This window comes from Halyomorpha halys, unplaced genomic scaffold (assembly GCF_000696795.3).
Source record: "Halyomorpha halys isolate HHAL.00 unplaced genomic scaffold, Hhal_1.1 Scaffold541.1, whole genome shotgun sequence".
Lineage (NCBI taxonomy): Eukaryota > Metazoa > Arthropoda > Insecta > Hemiptera > Pentatomidae > Halyomorpha > Halyomorpha halys.
Genome location: NW_027112673.1, coordinates 711,025 through 731,081, shown reverse-complemented (window position 1 = coordinate 731,081; position 20,057 = coordinate 711,025). Strand labels below are relative to the sequence as shown.

The window sequence follows — 20,057 nt, the reverse complement described above, 5'->3', positions numbered from 1 at the left end:
AAAAAAAATTAAATTAAATAAAAAATAATCATAATAATAATAGAAAGGATTTTGAAGTGAATAATAAAGCTGCAAATTTACAGTTAGGGAATTAATATAATAATGAAAATAAAACAAGATGATACAGAGCATGATACAAATAAGGATCCAATAATATTACTAAGCCCACAAGTAAATTGGATCATTTGTAGTTGGTGTTATTATTAATATAAACCACCCTAAAACAATTAATTAAGATAAATATTTACATTAAATTAGTAAACTAATAAAAAAATGTATTTATTACAAATTTATTGGCCTAAACGAGAAAGTAACAGCATATAGTTTATTTTTTCATAAATAAAAGTTACCACTATTTACTAATTGTATAGCATAAATAGTTAATATTATATAAATAAAATTTTGACTCATTCAATTTAATTATAATTTAATGCTACAAAAGAATGTATTTTATCATTTGATTTTAATCAATATACTACGATTAAAAAATTATGAAAGATGCTTTTGTTTAAAAATACACTTCATGATATTTAATTATTATTAATATAAAATTAAATAATTTATTAACATTTTGTAACATAGAATAATCAGTGTTACTTGACAGGCCAGCAAAGTGAACAGTGCTTTTATCGGCTGAGTGCCTGATAAAACATCTTAAGGGACAAAAGATCGATTTATGCCCGCTTGGATAGTTACTATTATAATTAATATTATTTTAATTTTCTCTCTGTTTATTAATCTTGTTAAAATCGGCTCTTTGATGAGGCTATCTGATTTACTTGAACTGATGTGTAACTACTTATCTTTGCCAAAAATATTGTACAAAAAAAGCTTTTACAAAAAAAATTTTAAAATAATATTTAATCACAGCAAACGTTTCGTACCAAACTATAGACCTCCTCCAAGGCTACAAATAATGACAAATCAAAAATCATTGTAGTATATAAAATAAAATTAAAAAAAAAAAAAAAAAACTGCAAACACAATGGTTTACTATATGAATTGATTATTTTATTATAACTATAAATAAAAAATAATTTAATATTTTAGGTTTTTTTAATTTTACCTATCTTAGGAGACGCAATAACGGATTAAATAGGTTATTGTATCTACTGTGCTTTTTTAAGATTATCGTTTACGTAATTTTTGATATTTGTATCAATATTTGTTTTATATTAATATTATTTTATTTCATCTTTTCTTTTATTTGTTTATAATTTTCCTGGTTTGCCTTTTTGTATCTTATTATCTTACGATTTCAAAATGTTCTTAGTTGTTTTGTATCTTTTTAACCGTGATAAAGCCTAGGATAATGAAAGTGGGGTGAAATGTCAGAAAATAAATAGTTGTTAACTATTTTTGTTTCCCATTTGACCGCAATCTTCTTCACTTTTTTTTATTTTATTCTTTAATTGTTCTCCTTCATTTTACATCTAAATCCTACCAGGTCACGTTTACTCTCCGTCGTAAATCTCGACCCGTCTGTCCTACAGCATCCTTTCTAAATACTCCACTAACGCCTGTTGAACAGATTCGATACTTAGGACTCCATCTCGACAAGAGACTTACTTGGAATCCACACACAAGACTGTAACGATAAGAAACTGCTCGTAGATCCCGATTGCTACAACACCTACTTGACAAACGCTCTAAACTTCCCATTCACTACAAAAAATTGGTATACTCTACGATAACCGGACCAATTTGGACATATGGAATTGAGCTTTGGGGCTCTACCAAACTATCAAATTCCTCCCGCATCCAATCCTTACAATCCAAAATCCTACGTAAAATCTTTGATCCTTATTACGTTACAAATAAACTCGTCCATAAAGACCTTAACATCGCATTCGTTGCAGATTTGGCCCAAAGCAAATATGCGTCTTTTCATTCCAAACTCCTTACCCATCCTAACCCATTAATTCTTAATCTCTCATCCTTAACAATCCCTGATAATCATCCGAGACGTCTGAAAAGAAGATGGCCACGGGGTCTTCTAATTTAAATTAATGCTTGAAGTACCACCAACTGGTGGTTCCTTTCCATGATTTTCAAGTGTAAATGAAACATGCAACATATTTACTTATGGTATTTAGTATTTGTACAGTTGTAAATCACATTAAATAAATAAATTAAAAAAAAATTTACATGTCGAGTTCAGCCACTTTTATAACAAAATTGAGGTACAATTACCTTTATTCCAATTTTTTGTTTAGCCATCCGTAATTTCAGGGAGCGCCGTGGCTCAGTGCTGTGGCACTGTATTACTGGCTTCAAGGACCTGGGTTCGAATCCGGCTATGAAAGATATTTATTGTGTAACTGTAGCTGTGAGTCAACCCTGTGTGTTCAAGAGCCCTACGGGTTAAAGATTTATTATTTTTTTATTTTTAATCTCAGAGATAGACACTTCATTTATTAACACGTGCTAAGGAAATTAAGGTAACCAGAAAAGAAGATACAAAAATAATTTTAAATGATCCCCTTTTATAACCCCTAGAGAAAACAAATAAAGCGAAAATAGAACGCAATAAGGAGTTTCATAAGAGATAAGCTTAACAACACTGTTATAAATGAATAATTATATTTATATTATGGCTACCCTCTATGTACATAATATAGGATATTATGTCCAAGTGTATTTAAGACTATACTTATACTATAGTTTATTAACTATACTATAGTTAATGTTTTGAGTAATTTCTGACTTTTAGCTAGAAAAAATCTTTTTTCTATTCTGTGAAAGTATCTCTCTTAAATCGTTTATGCCTGCATCCGCTTTCAGTAGTTTTTAGTTCTTTGGGTTTCAAGACTCCTATACTTCTAACAACGATAAGAGGATTTAATGGCAAATTTCCTATTTTAATTTTTTTTATAAACAAAAAACTGATATGCATTTATTCATATCTTTTGGTAGAATAAATTGAAGTTATTTACGTCCATTTAAAAAAAATATATTTCCATAAACTATTGAAATACGATCTAAAACTGTTTATTAATGTTATAAGTCACAATCATCTTTGCTATTTTAGTACATTTACATTCTTAATGTAAATCTCAGATAAGAATATAACAAAAAAATATTAAAGACAACGTACACAATATTATTAAAATTATCTGTAAAAAGGGAACGTCATTGGAATATGTCCAATTCAAACTTTTTTTTGTCAGATTTTCCACTACTAAAGCAAAGCAGTGATATGAGTTAATGGCACCAACCGTCGTATTTACCGCAAATGACTGCGAAAGTGAAGGGTGTAATGATTTTCTGAGTACTTTTTGTACATTATGATTTCATAACGTGTAATTGTATGTTGTTTTTTTCATATCCGTTATATAAGTTATGTTGTCAGAATTTTGTGTTATAAATCTCTCGACTATGGTTCAATCCATGGTTGTATGCCAAATCTGTCCACCACTGGAATAATTGGTTAAGGGTCTTATACAAATATTAATTTCAATACTTTATTTATTAATAAATATTACAATCTGCCATTGTTGGGCAATAGGTAGTGGAGTCAGACTGGCTTTTGAAATATTAGCTTAAAACGAGAAGATGAGGCTTTAAGATAGTTAAATCTAGCAATATTTAAAATGCGCATGAAATTGAAAAACGGCATGAAACCCTCCACTCCTGTCTTCCATGGTAGCCTTACTTATCTGACTTCTCAAACAGACAATTACAGCGAGTAGGTTGGTGGATGTACGACATGTCACAATCTCACAAGAGGAGATAATAAAACAAAAACAAATGCAATCCTTCCCGGCCGGACCCACCCCGCTAAGACCCCCGGGGAGCAACGATCCTATATCACTTTTGAATTATTAGCTTAAAACGGGAATTGGAGACATTGAGACTTCCTATATTACTTCATGCCGTTTTCAATTTCAGGCGTTTTTTAAATATTGCACGATTTAACTATCTTAAAGTTTCCTCTTCCCGTTTTAAGTTTATATTTCAAAAATATAGATATAGGACCTCGCTCCCTGAGGGTCTTAGCGGGCGGGTGCGGCGGAGAAGGATTAACTTTTTATTGTGTTATAATCTCTTGTTGTGTGCCTGATTTGATTTTTCTCTACGTTCACAGAGGATTGCCTATTTTTTTATGTTTTAAAACCCTCCACTCCCGCTGACTACAGACTGATCTCATTCATACTAAAATAAATAAAAAGTAACATAAAATAAAATAAGAATAAAATAAATTTAAAAAATACATAAAAATAAATTAAATCTCTCTTTAAATATACATAAACATAAGGATAAAAATCAAACTAAGTACATGAAAAGAGAAATGATAATAATATTTATAATAATAAAATAAAAATAATTATTAGTCATATTTATACTTATATATACAATATTTACACTTAATATCCAGCCTTTAATTATTATAATTCTCTATTTAGCTTGCCTTATTTTTAAAATTAGGACAGTTACTTATCTGATTTTCATCATCGTCTCCGCTAGATAATATTTCAAATCTCGCGGAAATGAGTCCCATCGGTGCGTATCAGTACACCATACCAAAGCTATGACTAAGGAACAACTAGGCCTTACCAAAGCCACAACCAACGGGCGTTGATGGCCAGGCGGTTAAACGCCCTTTCAAAACTAACAAACAAACAATATTCACACTATCGACCTGAGAATCCTCTAGCCCACTCCATCACCCACTTAGTAGACAGTGTGAGGGTAGAGCAGTGTTCTTTGAGATCCCAGCCCATCTCTCTCACCGCATCACTGGTAATGAGCCAGTGGAGGCTGAATAAGTGCGCTAAAGCCGCAAACGCTCAACTCGAGAAGAGCATCTGACCATTGTCAGAACTCCAATTGTCCATTGTTTATTTTACAATAAGTCTCTTATAGGGATGGATGTAACCAAAGGATTACGATGACTATACAAATATTAACTTGAGAAAAGTAGGGAGTTTTTCCTCAGCTTCTCTCGACCTCAAAAATAAAACATTTATTAGACTTGTATATTTCTTCAAACATTTTTATCGGTTACTTTTTCTGTAAATGACTCAAAAACTAAAATTAAATGAGTGTAGTGAGAGCATACTGGTCCATTCAACCCGCAACAAACCAGGATCTCGGTAGAAGCTTAATTTTATGGTGGCAGTAGTGTATTTATGATTGCGCTATAAGACTAGAGTAAAACCAAATTTATACCGTCTAGTATAAACGGCAGCTAAATTGCTCTGGTATATATCAAACTGAAAGGTTCTATATTTTACTACAAGAGGAACGGAAATATAAGCTACTATAATTAGCAAGGATAATCGTCATTATTATAAAAATAATTAAACAAGGTCGTTTGCTAAAAGTAATTACAGTTTTCTCGCTATTCAAGTGACTTCTATATTTATAACTAAACGCTATGTGTGTAATCAGAGATGTAATTTTTTTTTAAACTATAACATCAGTCATTTCCTGCAAACCTTCTACTTAAAACCTCTATCGAATCCAAAACTCTGAATACCGGGTCTTACACAATTCTTCTACATTCTGGTCTACTCCAAGAACACTCACCAGCTTCGATGCTTACTACTCCTTTGGTGAGTTGTTAGTATCCATCCCATTCGCCATGAACACTATCATCTCATAGTCAGTCCTACAGGATATCCAATTTGGCGATACCTAAATTCTCCGACTGACTCACGCTTCTTCGGTCCAATATTCTCTGCAACTTTTGTATGAAGCCATTTTTAACATTCGTATGAAACTGCAGAGACCATTACATTTTCGTGCATTCTTACTTTTAGATTTTATATTCGGTAGTTGTGAGTCATTTTTCAACGAAGAAATAAGGAGATTCCTAACTTAAATATATTTCCTGTTCTAACCAATTACCTTTTGCGAACCTAACAGCTTACCTACCGGGATGCCTGTCATTGCACTAAAAATAATTACCACGTCTTCAAATACTAATCATAGATGTACAAGCACAGCTGTTATATCATCATGAATTCAACTTTTACATGAATTAAAATGAATGAATAGTATACATATTTATTTAATTTATAATTAATTATGAAATTTTAAGATAACTATTAAAACACGAAACTAACAAAGATAATTTCGGTTTTAAACGTTGAGGCATAATTTTAAAATATCATTTTTTTTCTTTATTTATGGATAATACAGCAGATTAGTCAACCGATTAAAAGTAGTTTCACTAATAATGATTTTTTTAATAACTTGTTACCTTTTTTGGTAAAATTCTGTTTTTTGACTTACTGTTTTTGCCATGTTAACATTTTAGTTACTCTTAAAAATATATATGATAAAATAAAACCTTATTATAGCTTAAAACAGACGAATTAGAACATTACAAGTTTGAACTACTCTCGCAGAATATCTTGATGACATTATTTAATTGGAATATTAAAAAAAAATTAAAACCTGTACCGCTACAATCCCTGAAGGGTCATCAGGGGTTCAGTACTTTGTAAAGAAGTATTGTTACTAGGCAACGGTTGTGCAAGGAGGTGATTTTGTCAGAATCACGCTCGACCGCCAGATTTTTACTCAATTAAGGGTACCCAATTTAAGAGGCTTGGTGGACCACAGGAGGGCTCCAGAACCCACAGGATTTGACTTATGGCTACAGTGTAACAGATAACAATATTTTCTGCCCAGCTGGATTCGAACTCGGATTCTTGGAGTTTGTAACCACGAGCTTTACCCCGTGGCTACCGCGCTCCACCATTTAGTTGGAATACTAAAGTATTATAAAGTTTTTATTTTTTTATTAATCAACAATAAATCACGGAGTTTAAATATAACTAATGATTTTTTAAATTATTTTAGGTCAATTAATTAAGTGATAGTGTTAATTAATTAATCGTTTGTGGGGAAAGCGAACAAGTAATATGCTCGTAAACTGACGCTTTTTACTGAATCATGTCAAGGTAATTCAATTAAAAGTACCATGCCAAAAGTAATTCGCAGTGGCATTCGTAAATTAAAAAAATAACAATAACAAATTGCATGTCTGGAACCGTTCTGACGACATATTCAAGAAGTTCTTACTGAGAAAATGATAGTGTAAACGTCTATAAATATACCTGTACAACTAACGGGTCGTCTAAAAAAATAACAAATGGTGTGTGCCGTTACAGGGAGGTTTATATGTGCCACCTACTTGATACAACCAACCAAGTCAGGAGATCACCTACTTTATAAGCACTTTGTTAAAGTATCAATTCAACTTTTTAGAGTAAAAAGTACACATTCCTTTTTGGACTTCATTACCATACAACCTCACAGCATCACTAATTTTAATTTGATTATTAATCCTAATTATGCAATAATTAAAGCTCTACAAAGTGGGTTGAAACGTCGGAAAATAAATAGTTGTTAACAATTTTTTTTCTTTCGACCGCACCCACCAGTGAAAAGTACTTTATAAAAACGTTTTATTATTATAAACTACCATTCCCATTTCTATCAAATAATCATCACTACAATCTTTAATTTATTTTCAAATTAGAGGAAATTTTAAAATTTACTGTATCAGTAGTATTTTGGATAAAATGTAACAAAACCCCAATAATATGTGTCTCGTTCGGTTACATAGTATAAAATAGTATGATTATTTTATAGCTAAGAAATAATTATATCTGCAATTTCGCAAAATAAGGCATTATTTACTTAATTTGATATTAAGTAACTTAAAACTTAACCTAATTCTAAAAAAAAAAATTGGTTACTATCTACCTTGCTTCCATTATCTTAAGTAGTTCTTGCCAATGAGTCTGAATTGTTTATTTTCGATATTTTGTTTGAAAACGTATGGTTATTAAGAACGACTTTACCGTGATTGTTTATTTTTTTAGTGGAATTTATTTTTAATTATTAAATATCATTCAAAAAGATTGAGCGAAAATCCTTTGGATTGCATTAGAAAACATACCGATATTTGAAAAACATTAGGAAAATAGTACAATCAATTTTTAAAAAAGGCACAGAAAATATGAATGTAACACATGCCGAATTGATAAATAAACTAAACAAATAGCATACTGTGTCACCATTGTACAACCAAATCGTTATTGTATTGTACACGTTTCGTTATTGTACAACCAAATAAACCCAAGTGATTTTACAAAAAAGAAATAGAAGTCTCGTTATGAATCGAGCGTAAAAAGGTGAAACAGAAGTGACAATCTAAATAAAATGTTTCTGAAAATTAAAATATAGAGTAACTTTAAATTAGTTTAAAGCTTATAATAATAAAATTGGAAATAATTGGTATTTAATAAACGTGCGGTTATTATAATCATTAGTTACGACTAAGTTTGTCAAATTAAATTCATTCAGTATTTACAAAACCTCATCATTTTGGATACAATTGCTTCTTATGCAGTAGTAATAAAATTAATGATATAAAAATAAATTAATATATTTTGTATAAATTATGCTGGACCATATCAATTATAATCATATTAAAGGAAACCAAAGAAAACATTTTTTTCATTTAAACAATTTTGACACAACGTTATGGAAATATTTTTCCACAGAATATAATAAATACAATCTTATAATAATATTATATATAGTGTAATTTATTATTTACAAATAACTACAAGAAATTGAGGAAGCAAAAGATTGAGGCCATTGTGTAAATAGGGTAAATACTTAATGTGAATTCATTGTCCTCGAGATAATGCGCATATGTACTGTTCGTTAGATTCAGTTATATGATTATAAATTATATAATATATATTTATTATTTTTAATGATTATAATGGCAGTGGCAAGAATAAATAAGGTTTTGATTTATGTTTTGAGGGCAGAGGTTCGCTCGCGTGACTACCCGCCATGCTACCAGCCACTGCTCAATACTACTTCCCTCTTATTCTTCACAACCCATGCACACTCTCAATATTTGTCTTCAGGCCTTTGAATGGCATGAGTTTGTCATGTTTATGACAGTTATTCTTCATGTTAATGAAAATTGTTAATTCAAAAATATTAAAATTGGACAATCTCAGAAGAAAGAAATTGTGTTAGAGAATAAAGAAAATGGGAAATTATACAAGTTTAATTATATTAATATGTTATATGTTACGAATGATAAAATGTGAGCACATTATGCATATCAGGATATGTTCGCATCACCACATTACATCTCTGGTTTATCAGGGACTTCGTTGCTCCGCAAAAACCAAAATCTATTGTGGGGCACGTTTCACACAACTTTTGCTCTGAAGATCTTTTCGATAACGATATTATGGGAAAAAAAATCATTATTTTACTACCATTTTTATTAAATAACCAAAATAGCTCAAATTTAATTTAAATATTAGAAACAAATCCGTGTACATATGATTGGAATCGGGGGAGATCTAGCACTCTCGGCTGCCTCCGATTTTCCAGCCTCTATTTCTCCACTTTTCTCCTTCAGTTAATTTACTTTCATAGCTCATAGTTTTAATTGTTTATTATTGCTAACAATGTAAAATGGTTAGTTATTTCAAATAAAGAAGATTACAGGTAGGGAAAGTATTTAAAAGCCCTTTTAAACTATTTAAATCAGGATAAGATATAATTGATATAAAATATAATTTAGTTTTTTTTTCTACGTATATACTGTGTTTAATCGAAAACGAGTTTTTGAAAATCCTCAAAAAATTGAAAAATCGACAATATAAATTTGCACTTCCATTAAATCGATTTCATCGATCTACCAGCCTTAAATATGTAGTTTCGTTACGACTATTCGTTTTTCAGCTAAGTCACATATAGAGAGCATTTTACGAGGCATGTTTATTCGAACACAGAAGTCCTCCTAAAACTTGTATTTCCGTATATATTCCATATATAGAGATGGCTTAAAGCTAGCCGAAGTGTAGTAATGCAGAGAGGGAATGTAGTAAAGCGAATGTATTCTAATATATTTTAAACTATAATTCTTTCTTCGCCTCAAAATCTCAAATTTGAATGGGTCTACCATTTTCCATGCGATAATGATATAATTGTTCAGAATTCGAAAGCGATAAATTTTTACTTGGGATCGTACATGATTAATAAATGAGCATTAATAAAAATAATAATAAACTGAAATGAGTGAGAAATAATGAAATAGATAAAATGATAGTTGAACCATTCAAGTAAGATACTGACCACAAATAACGAATTTATTAATTTATTTTTATTTTATTCATTTAAAAAATTACATCCAATACTGTCCGACCTGGACCCTGTTTGATAATGAAAGCTAATAGTATTAGTTCATAGTACAAGTGTAGAAACTAGTGTAATAATAATACTAATACTTATTTTTTTCATGATAGGGATGACTATTAGTGATATTACAGGAAATAAAAATACTAAAGTACTAGTTACTATTGTACTAGTCTGTGTAATTGAATTAAGATAAATCTACAAGACTAATAGTATTAGTTTGTACTTTATTATGAAACAGGGCCCAGATGACAACATCTATCGGTGGGTGCGAAAATAACACATAAAAATGATAGACATGAGTGAAATGTGAATATTACAGTTTAGAGTATTAGAGCGTTGTGACTATACATTGTTTAAGCTAGGTAGGTACAATATGAATTGATCTCGAGTGATACAACTAATAAATCAATTAACAAATATTACAATGAAAATAAAGTAAAACATAATAATTATTCGAAAATAAATAATAATAATAAAAATAACTGAAGGGAGGATTTTCAAGGGAATAATAAAGCTGGAAATTTACAATTAGTGAATTAATATAATAATGGGAATAAAACAAGATGATATGATAAAAATAAAGATCCAATAATAGCTATTACTAGGCACACACATACTAATTGCTAATTCTAATTGTAATATAATAAATGGATTATGTGGAGTTAAGAAAAAATACAGTCAGATGTGGTCATATCGTGAGTCAAAAGCAATTATCGGGAATCATAGAAGTATAAAAGTACCGAATTAATTTTTTTTTTTTTTTAGGATGATTTAATTATTAGTTCTTCGCTTGAACAGGTATGGCACCATATACTTTAAAGTATGTTTACCAAATTTATTTTTATAGGGTGGTTCGATATATTTAATTTTTTTATAGCATGTTTTATATATATGATTTATTTTCTAAAATTATTATCCATAAGTTTTAAGACAATTTTATAAAAATAAAATGGTTTATATAATAGTTAGTATTCGATCCCATATCTTAATATCGATTCAAATAATGCTTTGTGCACCATTATTAAAGTTTCTCTGTTAAGTAAAAATTTCAGGTAATAAACTTTATATGAGCATGCTCTCAATCTCTTTAAAACATTTACTATGTGTGGTTCGACAAGAAAAAGCATTATCCCCAGTAAAACTTAGATATTTATATTTTTCTACAGCATTTATTGTTTTACAGCAACATATTTTTACATTAATAATGTTAGTGAGACAGACACAGTCATGGGATTTAATTTCAGGGTCGTCTACAGAAGGCATATAACATAGTGATAACAAATATTGTGCTTTGGGTTCATAAATGTAGGTTTTTCGTTTTTTAAGAGTTTAATTATTTCAGCAATAAATGCACTGTTATCATTTGATAATGTTGTTAAATAATTTCAAAGATTAGTAGCAATCAACTTCCTGCACTCAGTCAATGTTCAGTAGCTCTATATTCATAGCACTGTTAGCAGATAGATTTTGTTATTCGAGTAAGTATTGGTCATTATTCTATTGTATATTATTTTCAATTCAAAACTTTAATTTTTATACAAAAATTGTACTTATTCAACATAATACGAGAATACTTAAAAAAATAAAATATAACATTTCTTGTCAATGGAATATTACGAGTTATTTCACTTTTTTCTATACGTTCAGTATAGGATTTTAACTAAGTATTAACTTTGATATTACCATCCAGTCTCCATCCATAATTATTTTATCCCTCTCTTAAATAATCGTTGTGATATTTGAAAAAAAAATCATTTTCCCTTAGATAAAAAAATTTAATGATTCAATTTTCAAAGAATTGCTTTATATTTAAAATAGTTCGGAAACATCAATTACAACTTTTTTGTAATTCAAAGGTGTTTTGTTTTGTATTCAACAATTTTTTGTATAATTTTAACTCAAAAGTTGTTTAAAATAGGTTTTAGTAATTTTATATAAAATTAATTTTGTGCACCCCTTAACAATGTTCAAAGGTAAGACCCAAAATCATTGTTGTTTTTTATTGAAGCAACTTAGATATTAAAATTCATAAATTTTATTGAGCTTAGTTATTATTAATATTAATACAATTATATTATATTGATAAAATATATTTATTATTAGGTATATGTATTATTATTTTATATAGTAGATATTATTGTTAAGAGTAAGTACAAAACTACTTTTTAAATAAATCTATACTAGCATTTATCGAAGCTAATATTATCGAAGCTAATATTTAAATATTTTGGATGATGCTCTTTTGAAAACATTTTTATTATTTTACCTTACTTTTTACTATGGAATCAAAATGGCTCAAATTGAATCTAAATATTAAAACTTTGAAAAATTAACCATAAATCTGATTTACATTCAAATATTACATCGAGAATAATAAGTTACGAATTTAAATTGCTGTAAGCAATATATATAAACCTCCTTAAAGTAACATTTTATAAGCAAAAATTATTTTTTAATATATATATACCATATACAGTAAGCATAGCATGGATCAGACCTTATCAAGCGCTGTCCAATGGAACAAATGCCATCTGACCTCTATTTCTCGTGCCGTTCATTAGGGTCAGCGTAACGACTTTAAAACATTCCTTAATGTTCCTTTTAATGCACATTCCTTCATCATCACCGAATCTGCTTTCAGTTACTTCTGTTTCCGTGTGATTCTCGTCCAGATTAAACCCGACTAACTGAAAGGAACCAGGAAGTAAATTGCAAATCGCACTAGTGGGATCATGAAGCGCTATTGCATCACAAAACGAAAACTTGTCTAACGCCTTTTCTCAGCAAGAAACATATTTTATGTCTTAAGGATAAATAAATAAAATCAACGAATAGGTACCAATAGAAAATATCATTTAGATACTTTTAATTTCACTGACTAAGATATAACAAAGGATTTTGATGGAAATTGCTGTATCATTGTACAATCAAGTGGGTAGAATGGCTTAATGCCGAATTTTCAAAACATCTTCCTCAAAAGTATCGACAATTTATCATTGTCAGTTGGATAAATATAAAATAAATGATTTTATTCTGAGACAAAAATCTCTCAAAGAAAAAATACATTGTTCACAAATTAAGATTAATTGTCTGGCAGACATTTAAAAATTTCATTGTATATGTTGGTATAATATAAAAACCTTAGGTTAAATTATAATTTATAATATGAATCAATAATGGTTGTATACTTAGCTCACAATGATGCGGAGGTTTGGTTAGGTAGTAGGTGTAGGAATAGGTGTTGTTTAAAGGAAAGAATAGATGAAGATTGACGAATGGAGATAGGCAGAGAATTCCAGGATGACGAAGGATTTGCTAATGGAGATGGTTCTATGGGAGGGCATATATAAATTTGGTAGTTTGATTGGGACCTGGTATTTAATGAATGGATGGATAAAAGAAGAATGGGGAGATCAAGGATATAAGTAGGTTTTTAATTTTAAAAACTTGGAATAGGAAAACACCAAGGAGGTATTGCCTTCGGGAGATTGGATAGAGCCACTTCAACTTGGTATTCCAGCGGGAGACATGAGAGCGCCTGGAAAACCCGAAAATTACTGACCAATTGATTTTGAACTTCATTAGAGAAAGAATTACTTTACAACGTGAAGTATTCTATGGTTTTTGGAATCGATGTCGCCATGTTTCCCACTACATAAAATATATAAACTGATAAATATTTAGTTGAATTTTTTTTATGGGTGATTTTCAAAAACAATGTACGATGTACAATGTATGATTAGGTTTTAATTGTGGCTCATGGCCAAAACCTGAATTTGATGCACATACTGAGTCTATTATGGGGTACATTCATGGGTTTTTACAGTTGTTTTATTACTTTTTTAATCACCAATAACGAATCAATTTCCTCTTGCGTGAGCAGGGTGATTGGCTAAACAGAGGTCTTTTATGATATTTTGTTCAGAAGTGATACGAACATTGTAGCTAATAATCTTTAACAAATTACTCAAGTATATTATGTGCTACAGCTCCGACAAAAAAAAAGGAGGGAAAAGATAAAAGACAATAAAATAATACAGTTCTGCCTCAAGCTAAGACTAATCGTGTTCATTTTCCTGTTAAATTTATCTCTTTGACACACGGAAACCACTTGAATCATTTCCGTTATGTTATAAATATTCAAGACTTCATAAATTTTCTTCTCAACGTGTGACGGATGGCACCGTAGTTCATCTGAAAATTTTTAATAACTTAATACAAAAATAAATAAACATATTTTTATAGAGAGTAAAATCGAACTAAATTTTAATAATTAATCCATAACAGAGACTGAAGAAACAAATGAGAACGGTGACTCAGGAAAATGAAGTAGATGTATTCAGTTAAATATGAATTCCATATGCAGCTCTTCACATTAGTCCTGAATCAGAGGTAGCTATTCGTAGAGATTAAAATTTAAAAAAAAATTTTTTAGATGAGTAAGTTTTGTTAAGATCTGATGCTGTTAAAAGTTTTGTTCATTTTTTCTTAAAAGCTCAAAGAATAAATCCCCAATTATCCATTTATCAACGTTTGAATAACCGCATCTCAAAGATTCTCTTCTCTACGGAAATTAATTTGGTGTTAAATGGTATAAATATTTTGTAGCTTATAACTCGGAAAATTTCGCACTTTTTTTTTTATTTTTGTCTATTTTTATTATAAGCCGTTCTCTTATATTTTGTTGTAAATATTATTCCATACAGTTTTAGAAAAGATAAAATGTACTATTCGAGACATAATTGTTCTCTGTAGATCCAATAGCCTTTGATATACAATTTTTCAAATGTTGGCGAATATACAAAAACTGCCAAAAATTGAGTTACCTGCTTATTTTTGCAAATTATTAATGTTCAAACTTGGGGACTTATAAAATAAAAAACAATTTTAAGACGAATCTCTTTTTTTTTCAATATAAAACAGGAATCTAGAACTAAGCCACCTAATCTGCCACAGTTCTCGAATTCGGGTTTTCTTACATTTTTGAGGTCTCAGACAGTTTTATGAATCGGTACGGTCATACTCGTGAAAATTATGACAGCAATGTGGAACACGTTTAGGCAATAGAAAATGTCAGCGTTGACCAGAAGATGGGAATGAAGAGTTGATGGAGATTGGTGTGAAATCCAGCGGCTTGGTAGTGTTGAGTGCATAATGATGCAGAATGCATAATTGGTAGAGTCCTAGAGCGTAATGATCCTCAACATCCCGCGTCACAGTCGTACGACTTGCTAACTTGCTAAACAATGATGCAAGTACTATTTAAGGCCTGCAGCTGGCCGCGTCGCTTAGTGCCTCAGGCTCGTCCTGTGTTAACGACTACACTATACTGGGTACCAATTAGTTGTATCCTACAAACACCTAATGATCACAGGATAAACAAACGCGATAAAAGGAATTGCATCATTTTCATTTTAATTAGTAATATACAAACCAAGCGATCAATACTGATTAGGTCCCAGTTCTAATAATTACATTTCATTTCGTGAAGTTTATAGACGTTATTTTTGGAGTGAAATTTCATTAGGCGCGGCAAATTGGTAGAGATCAGACAAAATGTGTTATTATACGCTTCCTCTTCCCACTAAATACAGTTGAAATTATTATTTTTGGTTTTTCTTATGCTATAGATGTGGGATATTAAATTGTATTAAATTATATTATAAAAAATTATATTGTATAAATTAAATTGTATTGTATTAAATTAGTAAATCATATACAATTTACAAATTAGTAAATTGTATATGTATAATGTATTGCATTATATTATTATGTATTATGTAAGCATATAAAAAATAAAGAGGTTTGAAAAAAAATATGTGGGATAAGGTTTGAATTTTAAAAAAATATCTTATTCTAACTGGATAACAAAAAAATTATTTCTTACATCTAAAAAAAAAATACTGTAGCAAATATATCTAAAACTATATATCCCCTGAAACATTAAAGCAAAGATATTTAAATTCTCTACAATAAAAAACTAAAATTATTTATTCTGGACCATTATTAGCTTATGATTTGTATTTATTTTGTAAATATTCTATGCAGGGTTCCTTGGAAACGCGTTATCTTTAACTTAAAATTTAAAATAACAGATACCACTCATTGAACACTGATCGTAATATCCCATAAACGAATATGCCTATGAAGCTGAAATTAATGGTGGCACTTGTTATGCTGTGTAAGTATAATAAGGCTGGTTTCAAAAAATGCATATTTTAAGTGGTTTACCAAAATTATTTCTAGGACATTAAAAAATTCTAATTTTTTTAATAACTTGAAAACTACATAGCTCATAGAACATCATAATCATTTATTTAAAAGTTAATTTGATTTCCTATAGAAATAAATAAACATAATCTAAATCCGACTAGTATTAGCAAAGATGATAACTAGTTTTGCCTCTGTATTTTTATTTATTGTGATGCATTCATTTTCTTTTAAAAATACATATCAAGTATTCACTGTTTTTTTATGATGTCATATTGGCTCACATTATTTTTTCTAAATCGATATGTATAGTCCATAATTTCTTTCTTAGAGTATAAATTAAGAAGATGGCCTCGTGACCTTTTATTGTAAACTGTTTTTAGAGTTCTACTACTGGGTAGTTTCTCTACATCCTGTATCATATCATTATGTCATTATGATCAAATTTACTGGTTGTATTTTTTAATACAGTTGTAAATATCAATAAATAAATAAAATAAAAAAATAAATAGAGTATAAATTAATTGAAATTGGTGAATAAAATATATTTCCCTCAATCAAATTCATTTTCCTTATTCTTAAATAATAAAATCCACAACAAATGCTAAAAACTCTAACAAAAGTTTTAATTACTAAGTATATTAATTAAGCTATCTTTAGTAAGTATATATAGTAATGAAGAGAGGGTTGATTAAAAGTTTTTTTTTCGCAAACAGTGAGAGCCACCGTATCTCCTGAATCTTTTGGCTCTTGAATAATAATCATATTCCAGAAGTTATGTACCTTAAATCATTATCATACTTTTGACACAGAGATATGACACATTGGACACACAACTCCTGATTTTACCACCAAAATCATAACATGATAAGAATAATTTGATGAAACTCTACCAAATATTACTATTATTAACATTATTTATGGACGTTTTGGAAGCTTCAATTACCCAAATGCTAATACATAAACTCGTTTTATTACATAAAATGATACATTTATATAGAATTTAAAAAAAATAACACTTGTGGAAATAGCTCTTCGATTTTTTATCATACATGATTTTTAATACAAGATGAGCATATTTTAAAGGTTCATAGTTTGTCTCGATCTAACCCAAGTAAAAAAATGATTTACTATAAAAATTCAAATTCAAGTAATTCGTTTACAGAAAATGTGTATGTATGAATATATCTTTTTTATGTATTTTATATATATAGTCTTTTTTGATTGTTCAAACTGGAACTACTTACCATAACTTAATATCAACACTATTCTCTAAAAAAAACAAATATGCTAATTATTCTTTAAAAATTTATGAAATCAACCTTAAAAAATCCGATGATGCCAAAAATTTTAATTAATACAAATTCAGTTACCATTTTTTACGACCGAACGTCTCATGTAACAAGGAAAGTAAAATACTCTTAGTCTCTTAAAATCGCCAGAACAAAACAAAATGAATGTTAGAAGAAATGCGGTCATGTCGACATCGAAAAATAGCATGTTCTTAAACCGTTTCCTTTTATCAGTCTATGGTAATTGAAGTTTGGAGTTCACACTAGCGTGTAACTAAAGCTGTTTCTTCCAACAGTTAAAATCTGTGGCTTAGAACAAAAATGGAACAATGGACGAGGATAAATGTCCAGCTCTTCCCTCTACACCATTTTTTTTTTTTAACACAAACTACATTTAAGCCATTCGTTGCATAATGAACCCAAAGTGTAAACGTGACAACTCCACGTATATGTTACACAAGTAACTCCACTACCAGGAGAAGAGACTCCGAAATTATGATTATAAGAATATCATTTCGAGGACGAAAGTTTTCTGTTTGACTCAAAATGTTTATTTTTACAATAGCTGGCTTCAAAATCGAATTATGCTATAGAACTCCCTGGTTAAAGGAGATAGAAGTGATACAATTAAAAATTTATCTCTAATACGTATGCAATAACACAAGAAATAATAAAAAGATAGTTATTTTTCAATAACTTTTCTATATTTCCAAGTGGGTTGATTGTTCAATAAATCTATTGTTTTCATTTTATTTTTTGTTTCAATAGAATTTTTACAAGAACTTTTTGCCAACGTTAACCAAATAAAATTCAACCCTGTAAATATATGTGTGGGAATCAAGTTTTCAGAAATTCTCCCCGAAATCTAGCTGGGCCACTCAGGTAAACAGTAAAATCGATGTAATTTCCCTGATTGACCGTTTCGATTAGATTGTGGGAGCTATTTGGATACGGTTCGTACTATGGAACCAAATATCGGTATCATGAAATGCACGAGGTTTGGTCAAAGAAAAATATTTAACTGAGTTGCCAAGTGAACTTTATTTACATCTAATCTAAAGTTGCTGAATAAGTGTTGTTCAAAATTATATATATCTTATATATACGTTGTTCACGTAATTATATATACCTTAAGAATAATACATATTTTGAATTACTAATTAATTTTTTAATTCCTTATTATTTTTTTTAATGAATTTTGGAATAATACCCATTCTGGGCACCCTTCAGTTGTTCCTGACATTCCATTAATATTTTCAAAATATATTGTAGAGGAGATATAAGAAAAAATAAGTGATTGGCGGAAATAATTCCCAGAAAGACTGAGATTTTTTTTTATGATTATTTGTATTATTTTAATAAACAAAAATTTTAGAAAAATCTTTTTTTGTTTTTTTATAACTTATTTATTGTTATTTACAACTGTATACAAATATACACATCAAGTAAATTTGCTGTAAGTGATATTATGACATGATACAAACATGTGGAGAATCTACCCATTGATAGAACTCCAAAATCACTTCTTAAGGAGAAGATCTCGAGGCCATCTTCTTTTCAGACGCCTAGGAGGATTATTAGATAGTGAAAGAGAAGCCAGGTTAGAAACGAGTCGGTTTGGGTGGTTGGGTAATTTATTATGGAAGGATTGGTATCTGGTTCTGGCCAAATCGGCAACATATGGGACATTGAGGTCCTGATGGATGATTTGATTTTTGACAAAGTAAGGAGCATTAAGGATTTTACGAAGGATTTTGGACTGTAAGGATTGGATTCGGGAGGAATTAGAGGATTTAGTGAAGCCCCATAGCTCAATTCCGTACGTCCAGATACGCCTTATAATAGTCATGTAGATCAGTCTTTTGTAATGGATTGGAAGTTTGGACCGTTTGTCTAGTAAATGTTGTAATAGTCGGAATCGACGAGAAGTTTCCTGTCTTTTCAGTCTTGTATGAAGATTCCATGTCAGTTGTTTGTCCAGATTTAGTCCTAAGTAACGGATCTGCTCAACAGGAATAGGAAGTGGGGTATTATTAAAAGATACTGTGGGGCAAGACGAAGGGTAAATGTTATTTGGTGGGATTTATTTAGACAAATCTAATCGGGAAAAATACGTTTCTTCTAATACTTCTTGACATGCAGTTTTTCAAACAAGCTCAAGTTTTGAAAGTTGCTTTTCTAAATAATATCAAGAAGATAAAAATAATACATATTTTTACATGATAAGACATGTTAAACGACTTTCTCATTACAGCCATTTCAGTATAGCATCTCCTGCAAGTGGACAACTTTCGATTGACTGACACCTTTCTCGCCTTATACTAACGAACCATAGCACCGCCATCACAGAAGCCAGACAGG

At 29.7% G+C, this 20,057-nt stretch overlaps 1 protein-coding gene across 9 annotated transcripts in view; it reads left to right on the top strand.

Annotated features, from left to right (window-relative positions):
- The window catches only part of LOC106684069 (probable serine/threonine-protein kinase nek3), a 70,437-nt gene that overhangs the window by 13,396 nt on the left and 36,984 nt on the right, over positions 1-20,057 (top strand). The window contains exon 1 of one of the 9 annotated variants that reach the window (XM_024359433.2): positions 11,626-11,672. The exons of the other annotated variants lie outside the window; for them this stretch is intronic. The gene's annotated coding sequence lies outside the window, so the exon portion shown is untranslated. Of the gene's footprint in view, positions 1-11,625; positions 11,673-20,057 lie in introns of those variants that run through there. 9 annotated transcript variants of the gene reach the window in all.